At 37.5% G+C, this 13,407-nt stretch overlaps 1 protein-coding gene across 2 annotated transcripts in view; it reads right to left on the reverse strand.

The window, feature by feature from the left end:
* The window catches only part of GPAM (glycerol-3-phosphate acyltransferase, mitochondrial), a 50,075-nt gene extending 37,577 nt beyond the window's left edge, over nt 1-12,498 (reverse strand). The window contains exons 1-2 of one of the 2 annotated variants that reach the window (XM_068688555.1): nt 12,436-12,454; nt 10,305-10,396 (exon numbers count right to left, since the gene is read on the reverse strand). The gene's annotated coding sequence lies outside the window, so the exon portion shown is untranslated. Of the gene's footprint in view, nt 1-10,304; nt 10,397-12,435 lie in introns of both variants that reach the window. The other variant, XM_068688557.1, reaches the window with a different exon arrangement.
* Between the last annotated feature and the right edge of the window lie 909 nt (nt 12,499-13,407).

The raw sequence follows: 13,407 nt of genomic DNA on the forward strand, positions 1-13,407 counted from the left end.
AGGTGCTGCCGTGGGGCCACTGGAAGAGGCTTAACGCTTCTGACGTGAAAGGCATAAGACTCGTTGGTTGGGAGATTGCGTCAATTTTGGGGACATCTTTTGCAAACACCTTGGGAATCTATGGAGTCTCTTCTGACCTGGTGCAGTGGTTCTGATGCAGACTGCCACATGGACTCGATCATTCCCGTGTCTCTTCCAACTCAGAACATTCTATGATTTGATATATTCCAGTGAAGAAGTCATAACCCCCATATTTTCCAGTCTCCTATTTCATTATCTGTTCTGCAGGTGAGCAGAGCCATCTCCAAAATGCAAGCTCCCCACAACCCTCTGCCCAATTTAGCTGGGCAAACAAAAGAAGTTCATGGATTTGTGTGCTGCAAAAAGTAAACCTGAACTTAAACTTTCTGTAGACTAGACTTTTTTTATTTTTTTTTGAAGTCAGTCTGACGGAAAAATACAAGGTCTCTAGGCTTCAGGTTGTCATATATACCTATAATTTTACATTATTGCAATTTTATCTATAAACAAACAAACAAAAAAAAAAAAAGGAAGCTATACATTTTGTTTCAGGACTACAAAATTGACTAAGAACACTTTTTTTTTTTTTTTTGTGCCTTTGGCCTTCTCTTTGCACTAATCTGGCTTCACCGGTTGTTACATTTCTTTTCTGACATTCAAATCATGTTGAGAAATTTTCCCACAGTTTGTTTCCCAAGCAAAAGCATTTTTCCTACTCACATTTATGTGAGTTCTGGATCTGGAAACTGCAGAAATATATTCTTGAGTTCTATGCTAGGCCAACAATTATACTCTACTGCCAGATTTCACAAGCTATCAGTAAGCATTTGATGAAAATAATACTGACTGACTGGGCAAAAGTGTAACTTTCAGTTATTAAATAACAGATATTAATCTCACAACAGGATAAAATCCTACTTCTTTTTTTTCTTAAAAAAAAAAAAAAAATGCTTGAAGCATAACCTAGTAATTTCCCAAGCTCCTTATACCTTTCTGACATCAGAAAATTTTTATGCATGTACCCTAGACTACTGTATTGCTTAATTATTCCTGGATATTCTCTTGGAATAGCACAATTCTTGAATATCTTCTCTAAATGATATTTTTGCAGCTCTGTCCCTTCCACTTTATCAAAGGTCAGTGCATATTACTAGCTTGGTATTTTGTACATGGTCAACCATTGCATCAGGAAAATTACATGGTTCATAGCGTGACAGGGTGGTTTTGTAAAGCTCTTTGTGGGCTTAGGACTGAGTCACTCCACAGGTCTTTCAGATTTAGGATCATGGATTTAGGAACCATGTTTATTCTGCACTTTCCTCTTTGTTTCCCTCTCCATAGCAAGAGCAAAGCAAAAGAAGTTTTTGGAGGGTTTATGTTTACCTTCACATTCAGTGAGTGTTACTGCAGCATCTCCCAGATCAAACTGAGCTCCACCACTCAAGCTGAATGTTTTTCCCCAGCTTTTCTTGTGAAAGAATTTTCTGTGCATTTTCACCCGTGACATTTCTCATATACATATTTCTGCAGTTATTATTCAGTATTTCTTATATACATGTTTAGAACGTGGTAACTAAGTTAACAAATTTAAAAAAAAAATACAAGCAACAAACAAGCACCATGGAAAGCACTGCCAATGAAACAGGGATAAAAACGTTATAGAGAAATTGCATGTACTTAGGGACCAAAATAAAAGGGATGAAATGCAAGAGTGCACCAAGAAACTAACAACTTAAATTTGCTATCAATTATCATTGTGATCAGTTAGAAATGGTAAAACAAACAAACAATCAATAAAACAAAAAACACCTTGGGGTTTAAGTTGCAATAGCATGAGCATAGTGCCACATCTAGTTGTATTTCCAATACAACTAAAATATATTTTTGCATTATTTGAAAATTGCCATTATTAGGAAAGATATAAAACCTTGTCTACAATACCACATTCAGTGCAGCTACCATTCTTCTAAGCAGATGACTTCCTACTGTAACAGGTACAGAGGAGAGCTAATAGAATAATCTTTACAAGTTCATGGTGATTAACTCTAAAAAAAAAAAAAAAAACAATGATCAGGAAGGAGGCTCCTTTCTAGAAATCTAGAAATCCCTCAGGGCCTCAGGGAGAGCACCATACAGGGAAGTACACCAGCGTAAGCTACAAGGTAAAATTGGCACAACATAAAGCAAATGAGTAAACATTGGCCAGTCTGGAAACTGAAAAAGGCTCCTATGCAGTTAAGAGGTAAGTGCTGGAACTGCCTTTCAAGAGGATAATGGGGAGAAGAAAAAAAAAAAAAAATTATCAACCTACATCATGGGATCATCCAGACATTTTTGACCATTCTTTGTTCAGTTTTAGCTCTTCTGGTGGATCGTTACTGCATCTGGGCCAGGAGGTATCATCAATAATCCCAGTATGATGAAAGATGAAGCAAGATTTCATAGCTTGTTTACATTAGGATCACAAATTGTAGCTATAAATATCTTAGACACCGTATTTTAACTCTATTTTAACTAATATTTCAAGTGCTAACATAGTTATCTGTTCATGATCAGCCCTCTAAGTGAGATCCAATATATTTTGGAATGTGATTTATTTTCTAATCTAGGCCTTGATAAATCTCATATAGCCTGGGTCAGATTGATCTTGAGAAAAAGTCATCTATATCTCTGTACTTGCAAAATCTGTAAGCAGAACAACCAATGATCAACGAGCCTGAATGCCATTTTGCAACTTCACTGTCAGTAGCACAGCCCACTCTCTCCACTCCTCTGTTCCATCTATCCCTCTGTTAAATATATATAAGATGGCTTCTGACCATAGATGGCTTCTGACACATTTCATATTCACATGGTCAGTTGATATTCAGAACTGAAAAAAGGCTCCATGCAAAGAAAGGTATGCATTTTCAGAGGACCACAATAGAAAATATATGCTGATGGGACACTGCAGCGAAGAAATGCTTTAAATCTAACTTGTGGGGCTTGCTATTGGGATTAAAATTAATCATTCAGCAAAGTATTACATTAATGTCAGTGAAGGAAAGAAGTGTTATTACAGCTAACAATACTGCAAAATACAACCCTGTCTACAATCCTGATTTAGACTTAAATACTTTTTAATTTTTTCTTCAACTAAGATTTCCCCCTAATCTCAAGTCTCTTCAATTTTCTCCATTCCAGGCTAAACTCTGTAGTTAGCGCAATGTCCTATTTCCCGGGTACAGATGCCAAGTTGGCTAATTAAAATTAGATTAAATAAAATAAAATGGCCTAACACAGAAGAACATGCATAAAATGAAAAAACATTGTGACTGTTGACTTCTGATGTCTTCTCTGCCTACATGTTATTGTGTTTTAGCTGATCTAGCCTGAAACTTTTGAGGTAAAGTCATGGCAATACAAAACTCAGCAGTGAAACTCCCACCCAAACCAGGAAAGCTGCATCATGTCGTTATATGCTAAGAATATAACAGGCACTATATTACAGGATAACACAGCTACATGTTTTCTGATGCCCATTTGAACATATACTGGCCTTCTGAATTAATAAAGCATTTGGTCTATGTAGGAACAATTTAATCAAGGTAAAATTATTTCAACCGAGAGTAACTTTTGAAAACATGCTTACATTTATCAGTAGTGATTTGTGCAGGATACCTCATGGAGCTGTAATCTATGCATCCTTTCGTAACAGGCATTAAGAAGCAGTTACACAACTTAATGCAAACACCACCAACAGATGAAAAAACGATGGCACAGACAGGATCTTGAGTAATAGTCAAAGCAGTGCCAGAAAGTGCAAATTCTACCTGCAGAAAGTTGTGGTTTTTTTTTTTTCCATGTTAAGTGCCCCTCAAGAGATGGTCTGAATTTCGGTGGCTGGTTGGCAGGTCATACGTTTGTAAGCCTTAATGCAACAGTCTGCCAAAAAATGGCACTTTATTGTAAAAAACTTTTGTTTTTCAAAGCTTAATTATATAAACTTTGACCAACGCTGACACAAAACGTGTGTGCAATTCAACTCATATCTTTACTGACTGCAATAATAAACTTTTGATCTAAAACAAACAGATCATTAGCAAACAGATATTGTTGTGCACTGTGGTTACTTGGGCCTCTCTCCTCCTGTGATCCCTTTCTTTCACTCACTGTTCACATGCTTCAAGTTTGATGTGTGAGCCTGTCTTCGTGGTGCCAGGGCCTTGCAGCTTTCTGAAATTCAGCACAAATAAGGAACACATGCCATTTCTCTGGGCACAATTTATTAGTGTCCCTTTATCATAACTGGCAATGCTTTCATCTCAGGCATTAGCTCAGGTCACAGAGTATGTCTAAATTCAGGCAGCCATGCCTGTAGATAGAGGTAATCTAACTTCAAGAAACATTATTCCATTAGCTATCTGTACTATCATCAGAATACTTTTTGAAGTTGGTGCTATTTCTTGATAAACGATTCTCATTTTCTACAAAAGGAGCATTCCAAGACCCCTTTCAGATACTTTATACTGCAGAGATTTAAGTGCCATACAAATTATTTGATGGGACAGATTGCAGTCACTTGACATCAGTAGAAACTGGGATGACTCCAGATTTCTACTGGTATTCTACAGATACTCATATTCTCCAAACTTCTAGTGGTATTCTACATAATGATAATAATATCCCAGCCACTATAAAAAATTCAAATTCAAGACTCACATGCATAGCAAGACATACGTGTACGGTCAGAAATACTTTTTGAGAGATGCCTAGTTTATCACTGTTTAGCTACATTACATCTTTAGAAAACACTCGTGTATTTTATACACCATCATGCCTGGAAGGATACACTTCCAGGGCTTTTTTAATGTGACATTGCCAGCTTCCTTTACTGAGATGTTTGCAATGGGTGAAGTGGGTAACATGCTTGCACTGAAGGTGTTCAAACAGCAGTAAAATATTGGCACTGCATGACTAAAGAACATGGATCTGGGCTCCATTCAGGGGACATCAAAGAAGGGAAAGATTTGTTCTTACGTTTTTTTTTTCATAGCTTGACCAACCTATCTAACTTCTAACCTACTAGTCTGAGGTCTTTTATTTTCCCTTTTGATTTTCCTGATTTTAAGCTTCAATCTCACCAAAACCTCAGCCATTTATGAATACTTAAACATCATCACTTAAAAACCCCAGCCATCAAAGCACAAGGACCAGGTTTAAGAATTACCTGAAATCCTCACCGCCCCCCCCCCCGATTCACACCCCTTCCAATTTTTTTTCCCTCTTCTTTCAACAGAAAGCAAATGCCATTGCATTGGGTTGTTTTGGTTTGGTCTTGGTTAAAAAATGCTAAAAACAACACAGGGTGGTCTACAGTGAGCTTGGTATAGGAGATGATCCACGTGAAAAGTAAGAGGTGAGCAAAAACCTGACCCTGGTCCAAGCACAGAGATGGGAGGAAGAACTGAGGGAGGGGCAGGAGCTGTGCCAAGTATCCCTGCCATTAGAAGATGCGTATGTGCAGTTGTGCTCCACGAGTCATATCCTACTTCTTGCAGGGAGCAGCGTTGTTTCGTAAAATTGAATTAGAACATAAGGATGGGGGAGGGAGAGTCCCAGGAGGAAAACAGACTTTATGGAGAACAAGGTCAAACCTCTGCAGAAAAAAGTACATTCTTTACATGATTATCGAGGTTAAAGCTTAGTTTTGCTTTCTGGGGGTGAAAAAAAAAAATACTCATAACATGCCTGTTCCCTCATTTTAATTTCCAGTTTAAATATACATATATACACACACACATTTTTTAGTTTTGTTTCCATGCTGAGAATTCAAATAAAAATATCTTCTGGTAAATTATTTCCTAACTAAAAGTAAACTCCATTTGTCAAAGCCCTTAAAAATGGAGTCATCACCAAAAGATGCTTTTCTTGAACAAGGTGTTCTCCTAAATATTCTTTGCTACAGCTTACATCCAATTCAGACATGATTGAAAACACTGTAATTACATCAGTCTGGAACATTTTTATTTTTTTTTCCCCTTAATGAAATAGTTTCCTAAGTGGTTTCTACCACCTACATTTTGGAGGCCAGTATACTGTCATACAAGCTACTCTCCTTCCTTGCAAAATCACCTCACTATTGGCAAAGCACCATTATATCTCTATATACATGCCTAACTGCTGCGTACAAACTAAGGATCTTTGAGTACACGAGAATCTGGGAAAACATGAGGAAGCATTTATTTACTGTCTTCTGAATTCCTTTTATCTTCATCTCTTAATTTTTTTAATGCTTGTTTGTACTGGTTATTCCAGAATTGTCTGTCATCTACAACATCCTAATTGTATTGCTTTAACTAACAGTTATGAAATATTATTCTGCAGATTTATTTTTAACTGTGGATTTTCCTTTCTTGATTAAAAAGTGACAATAAAGGAACATACAAAAAGATAATTGTAAAGCAGGTAACAATTCTAAATAAAATAAATAAATAACACTGAAATTAAGCTGTCCCGAACAATTCAGTTCCCTTTGCTCATCGTAGGAGACTTGCAAACCATGAATTTCCCACTCCTCACTCTGCCTGCTATTGTCCTGAGCACTGTATGGGCACCTCTAGCTATATTTTATTTTCCTCTTCAGAAAAAAGAAAACATTTTCTTTTCCTCTCCAGAGGAAGGAGAAAAACAAACTAACAAACAAACAAAACAACAGATAAAATAGCCACCATCTTACCACATCTGACCAGTGCTGACAAATGTCATGAACAAGGACAGAAATTACATCTGCCTTCATGAAGCATGATTCATATTTAGAGGGGAGGTACCCAGGAGATGTGCCAGGGATTATCTCTGTCCCCTGCTGTTTTATCTGCCTTGCTGAGACATTTACATGGCTCCCACTACTGTGCCCAAATACATAGGAACATACAGCTATTCTTACAACACCCAAGTAAAGAGGAGAGATTATATGGGTTATCTCAGGTCAGAAGTTTGAAGCAGAACAGATCATTACACTGACTTCACAAGCACTTGATCAGTAGGTGTTTATCAACCATTTCTATATAAATCAACACCTAGCCCCATTCCTAAAACATTTAGGCTACTAAAAAAGTCATCAGGAATTCCCATCTTGGAGGCTTTACTGGAAAGGAACCAATGGTTGTAATGAACAGGTGTTTGGCTCATAGCAGCTTCTTTTGGTCCACATCAAATGCTCTGGCTGTCAAGATAAATATATTTCATAATAAGACTTCTAAATTTCTATTTAAGACATAGAGAACCTAGTAAGACTGTATTTTTCCCATTGCCCATATGAACATAAAACTGTGTCTAGTTTTATTAGATAAAGATGTCACTAGCCCTCTCATGCTTTTTTTTTTTTTTGTTAGACTATCAGAACATGCTTTCAAAGAGACTTATACCTGAAATTAATTTAGAAGCAACGTGTGCTTGTTTACATGCATTACATGCAAGTTGATGATATGAATATATGTATGTGATCTTGTTTGTTTACTGAAGCCAGCTGTGAGATTTCTGCATGGGACACAGGCATGTTAACACCTGCCATGAGTAAGTTCAGGCTGATAGTTGGATGGATGTCACCTGTTGCTTCTCCCATAGAGGTACCTACCATAGAGGTAACCAAGTAACACATTACACACCCTTTAGTCCATAACCTCTACACACCTGCTTTGACACAAATGAGGGAATGACCCTCTTCTTTATACAATCATTTATGACTCCCATATGATACCATACAGCCAGAAAGTATTAACATGTTTATAATTATTGTTATCTCTAAAATGACAAAATACCTTCCTACCTGGTAGGATGTTGGGAAAGACGATTAGCTATTATTTGGAGAGGCCCTTAAGACTGCTGAATGCTAATTCCTTGAAGAGATAGACAGGTATAATCCACTGACATTTGTTCATTTGTTTAACAAACACCCAGGACATTGCCTCAGTGGTCTTTACAGCTGCTTTGCTTAGTAGCCAAGAGAAATATGCAAGGCTTGATTGCTCAAAATTAATAATGGGTTTGGACAACATTTGGCTATGAAAAGTAGTGTTTTCACTATGTTGACATCTTTTCCCTTACAACACCTAATATTCCAGTTTTATCTTAATATTTCTTTTTATCATGTATCATCCTTCTAATGCATTACTCTCTCTCATCATTTTATTGGTCAATAAATATTCATGTTCAATGAGCTTAATCAGTAATCTTATTTAGATTTCATCTAAGAAATGTCTTTTTTTTTAGTCATGTAGTTTCTAAATTAACTTCTGTGTTTTATTCCTTATTTCAGAGATACAACACTAAGTTCTAGATATGTAGACAAAGTCCTCATGACAGAAAGCCTGTCACCAATTAAGGTACTGAGAAGGCAAACAAGAAGGAAATGTCATGGAATGCCAGAGGCCAAAGACACTCTGCAGCAGCATCACTGCAGCAATGCCATGAAATAAGTTTTCAGCACATGTTTCATAAATTTCTATTTTTTACTGGTGATGATTCAAGCTTAGGACTTCAATCAAAGGGCTTGGACTGGAACTGATGGCACAATAATGCTAGCTAGTTTCACACAATACACCTATTCAAACAACTCCTGGAAGTTACAGTCTCTACCTCTCAAATCTCCATGCTGAAATATCATTGTGGCTATTTCATCAGCAAACAACAAGAACTTTAAGATTAATTTAATACACTAACGTTAACATGGTTTAGTCAGATCTGAGAGCCAACCAATTCTAAAATGTTCTTAACACATTTTAACAACACCTTGCACTAGAGCCAGTAAGATATTTTTGCCTGAAAAATACCAAGTATTATGTAATGTTAGCCTTTATGGGACTTTTTATTGTAGTTCAAATCTAATTTTATACCAAATTACAAACAACTTTGTCCCAGTCACTCACTGGAAAATGAAGATGTTAGCTCAGAAATATTGCAACACTGCCCTATGGAGATGGGCAATCAGCTCACGGTTTGACAATGTGTTATCAGTGACGTTGCTCTGTTTCAGGAGAGATGTAATTTGAATACTTCCTGTCTTCTTTGTCCAAAGTGTGCCAGGAGCCTTGGCTATGCTGTATGTTGTGCAACATCTTCCCTGGCTTAGTGCACCTTAAGAGAGATCTTGAGATAGAAGTTCAGGCACTGAAATGTGTCTTCCAGGGCTCTATATGATATTTCTGAATAGGCAACCATTTCTGTTTTCTCTTTAAGAAATCTTTGTACAAATCTGTCAACACAGACCAACTTTTCTCTGTTCTTTTTATAGAGACACATTCCACATACACACAACTATGATGCATTTATAAATAGCATAAATAGATAATATAGACATAAATTCAAGTCCTGGCCTTCAACATTTGTTCAGCTGAACAGTCCTGTTTCTGGAGATGAATCTCACTGATGCTAAAGAGGCCCGTGGGCCTGTGACAGTATATATTACTCACAGGAAGCAAGATGCAAAACTTGAAATTCACTTCCAACTCATTCATTATGCATGTATGGTTTCAGTTCTCTTAATGGCAGGCTCACATGGATCATACATTTTAACTACATGTTAGAAAGAAGGAAATCTATACATGAATAAGAGGAAGGAAAAACTAAGTTCCACTGTTCACCATTCAGTAGAGATGGAAATCTACTCATGAATAATGCTGAGAAGGCCAAAATAGCTTGTGTCTTTCCATTTTCCATAACTACTGCAAATAACAATTCAGGGAGTGCTTTAGCTAGTAATTAAAATATTCTAATGCATATTTTTCAGATTCTGGTTCTCTCTATATAAATGCTATAAAATATTATTTAACCTGTTCTTTCTGTTTTGTTTGTTTGTTTGTTTTCCATTTAAGCTCCTTCCACAGTTAGAATTAATTTTGCTAAACTTTTGGACACAAGAAGTTTGAAAGCCTTGAATAATTGCACTTTCTTATCATCTGCTATTTGACTTCTTTCCATATTAAGTAGTGAACTTCTAACTTGCTTTTTAATTTTCTTTACATTTTCATTAAGAAATCTTTTCTTTTTCTTTGTATAAGAAACCCAAACACATACCAAGTTTAGCTTTCCTGACTGTTTTTCTGTGTTCTTGACCATCATTCTCATCCTCAGATCTATCTCCTTCCTCCTACTTCTCATACACTTGATCTTCAAGTCACAAAAGCGATCCTGATGCAGCTTTGTCAGTTGTGGGAAGTATGTAGACAAAGCTTACTCCAAATCAGAAGGTTCAGTTTTAAGTCTTTTTAAATGTATCCCTTACAAGAAATTAGATTATTACATACCAGTACTCACGAAAATCCAGTTGCACCTATGGTATGGTTAGCAGATATTCCAATATGTGAGAACACATTTGGTGCTAATCAGGTGAGAAAGTCTGAAATAGCAATGAAGAGAAGCATTGTGGGTTTTTAACCCAGAGGAGGTAACCACCTGGGACGATATTGCATGTATTGTAAACACAATATTGTAACCACAGCTCTAGCTCAAGGGGAGCTGTGATTCTCTTTCCCTGGCCACGTGCTAGACCTACAAGGGATCCAACAGGCTATGAGGTACAGGTGTTGCTCTAGTACACTCAGAAGTGATGATCCTTTGGAGTTGTTCTGAAAAATTAACGCAAAATTTGAATGGATTTAAAGGCCCAAACAAGTTACACAAGTGATGTGACAAATTCTGCTTTTCTGTCTGCTTTCTCTGTGCCCCCTACAACACAGAAAATTCATCCCAAGTCCTACTTAGTCTCGCTAATACTGAGAGATTACTGAGAGGCTAAGGAAAAGCTGACCTGGAATGAAGGTCATATGTACTGGGTGAGTTTCATCCAGCTAAGCTTTGACATCTATATCTGTACCTCACTCTGGAAAGAAACATTCATTTCTAGGGCAGAGTTCATCTCATCACAAAGTGGATGACTTGAACATTCAGATGCATCACTCCTAACAGGCTTTGAAGGAGCCTGTTTCTCTGCACTGAGCACAAAATTAGCTTCAAGTGACTAGCCAAAATAGAGACAACCCACTGACTTCTAGTGCTGGGCAGAGTAAACCCCAACCCAATTGGCAAACCTTGACCATATGCTACAAAGCAAAGAATTGGGGAGTTTATATAGAAGCACAGGACTAGCATAAAGCCCTGATGTATTTGTATTTACCCACTGGAACAGCTCAAGGAAGTCAAAGCTGGACTTCAAAATATGAAGCTCTAAACAACTTCAGACTGATCATCAAAGGCTTTAACCAGCTCAAATCTAACCCAGCAATACTTTGCAGCTGGGCTCCAGTCTTCCCTGCAGGGTTGTTTCAGTCCTTGGAGTAGACATTATCTTCCCACTGAAGATCTCAAAGGATCTAGCTGTGATAGAGCTAATTATAGATAATCTGCTGATATGTGATTAAATATTCTCACCAGCACAACTTGCAGGTTGTGTGGTATGCCCTGCTATGCCAAGCAAGAGGATCTGACATTGAACAGTAATAAATACCAGCTCGGACTGCAGGAGATTAGTGATTTGAAGCACCTGTTGTGTGACAAAGACATCCATGTCAGGAACAGCTCAAACAAATTCCCTTAAACAAGGAGGCCTTGTCATGTACTTGTTAGGAAACAAAGTCTTCATTAATGACAATTAAGGAATTATTTCTGAATATTTATTTCTTATTACAGACCAGAGGAGGAGTGGATGCAACTGCTGATCCACCCACTATGCTCAACGTGCTACAAATATAGCAAGAAGAGACAATTCTTCCACTAAGGAGACTGCAAGCTAAAAATACAAGGCAGAGGCTGAAGGGCAGCCAAAGGCACACAGGGTGGTATGCTGTGCCAGTGATCACCCCGCTGGTCTGTGCCCAAGGACTGTTCTCTGTCCCTACGACACTGCTTATACAGAGTGACTTCAGAAATTAAAAAGCCTCTAGAGACTGCTAAAAAGAAACTGCATGTAACGTCGTCTTTCACACTGTCCTATATAAAGCCAAAGTTTTCAACCAGTGCAATACTGAATGAGTTGCTACCCAGTTTTCTGTAAAACTGATGGCAGGATCTGCTTCCGAATGACTAACCCTGCCAGCACTATCTGTGAACTGATAAAGCCAATAGTGGTGTTTGATTATGAGTAGTCTCCAACAGAATTGGAAGAATTTGGAAGTTGTTTTAGAGAAACCACTCTGCAAATCACCTAGTGAGCCTTAGGAGAGGTCAAACGCACTGCAAAAATCATTGAACTGGACACACAGGCTTTTCAAAAGATCTTTCACCTACACCAAATTCTCAGAGTGCCCCTAGCCTGAACACAAGGAACTACAAAAAAACAGGAATGTGTTCCATACAAAAACAGAGGTTCAACAGTGGAACATAAGTGATGCTGCCTTTACATCTAAAAAAAAACCATAACCAATACAAAAATAAGCATACCTTGACCGCAGAATCCTGGTGTCAAGATGAAATTATGTCCTCCCAAAAGTTTATGCCACTGTCAAACACACCCAAGGCTGAAAAATATACAAGAGACCCCAATGAGCACGGTGAGTTTCAAAACTAATCCATAATGTTCTGTTCAAGTCACTTCTTGAAAGTTGCCCTTAAATGTGAAGCAGCCAAATGAGGAAAAAAAAATAAAAATAAAAAAGGCAACACAATAAAATTGCATCAAAGTACAGCCATCAGAAAATGAAAAATATAAAGAAACTTCTGATTCCCTGGCAAGGTGGCTAGCATGTACATATACCTAAATGTGACAGGTTTTATTCCTATGCACGGGCTACTCGATGTATTTATGTTTGGAACTGATCTGTTGCACAATGCAAGAACAACACAGTAATAACAGAGCATAAATCAGTTTCCTTGGCACCAGGGTCTAGATGGCAATAACCTGCAAATAACACATGACTCATTGGCAATTCCCTTTCATTTGCTTATTTAAAGGGAACAATATTGAAATTCATGAAATTATGCCTATACAGTAAGCTATATCCTATTTAGATAGCCAGTTCATGTAAGTGCTGGCACTGAGTCATTTTGTCCACTAACCAGGTTCCTGAGCCAAAGATTATTAACCAAAAGCAGTTACAAGAGGATGATGAACATGACACAAGTAAAGCAGTATCCTTAGGCCATTACATCTATGACAAAACAAGTGCTATCACATAACAGCAGAGTATAATCTACAAATGAATTAACAGCTCCCTGATTTACAGGTGGGAGAGATATGTTTTCAAAGGGAAGGTGGCAGACAATTTGTTTTGGAAATAGTTAACGCCTTCAATAGTAGGATAATAAAACTTAAGCCACAGTTGCAGGTTGTTTTAAGAAGAGCAGGAGACATGCAACCACAGCACAGGAGAGGTCCTGGCCTCCTTGATGTGCAATCAAGAAATGTCACAGTTT

The sequence above is a fragment of the Anas acuta genome, chromosome 7 (assembly GCF_963932015.1).
Source record: "Anas acuta chromosome 7, bAnaAcu1.1, whole genome shotgun sequence".
Taxonomy (NCBI): domain Eukaryota; kingdom Metazoa; phylum Chordata; class Aves; order Anseriformes; family Anatidae; genus Anas; species Anas acuta.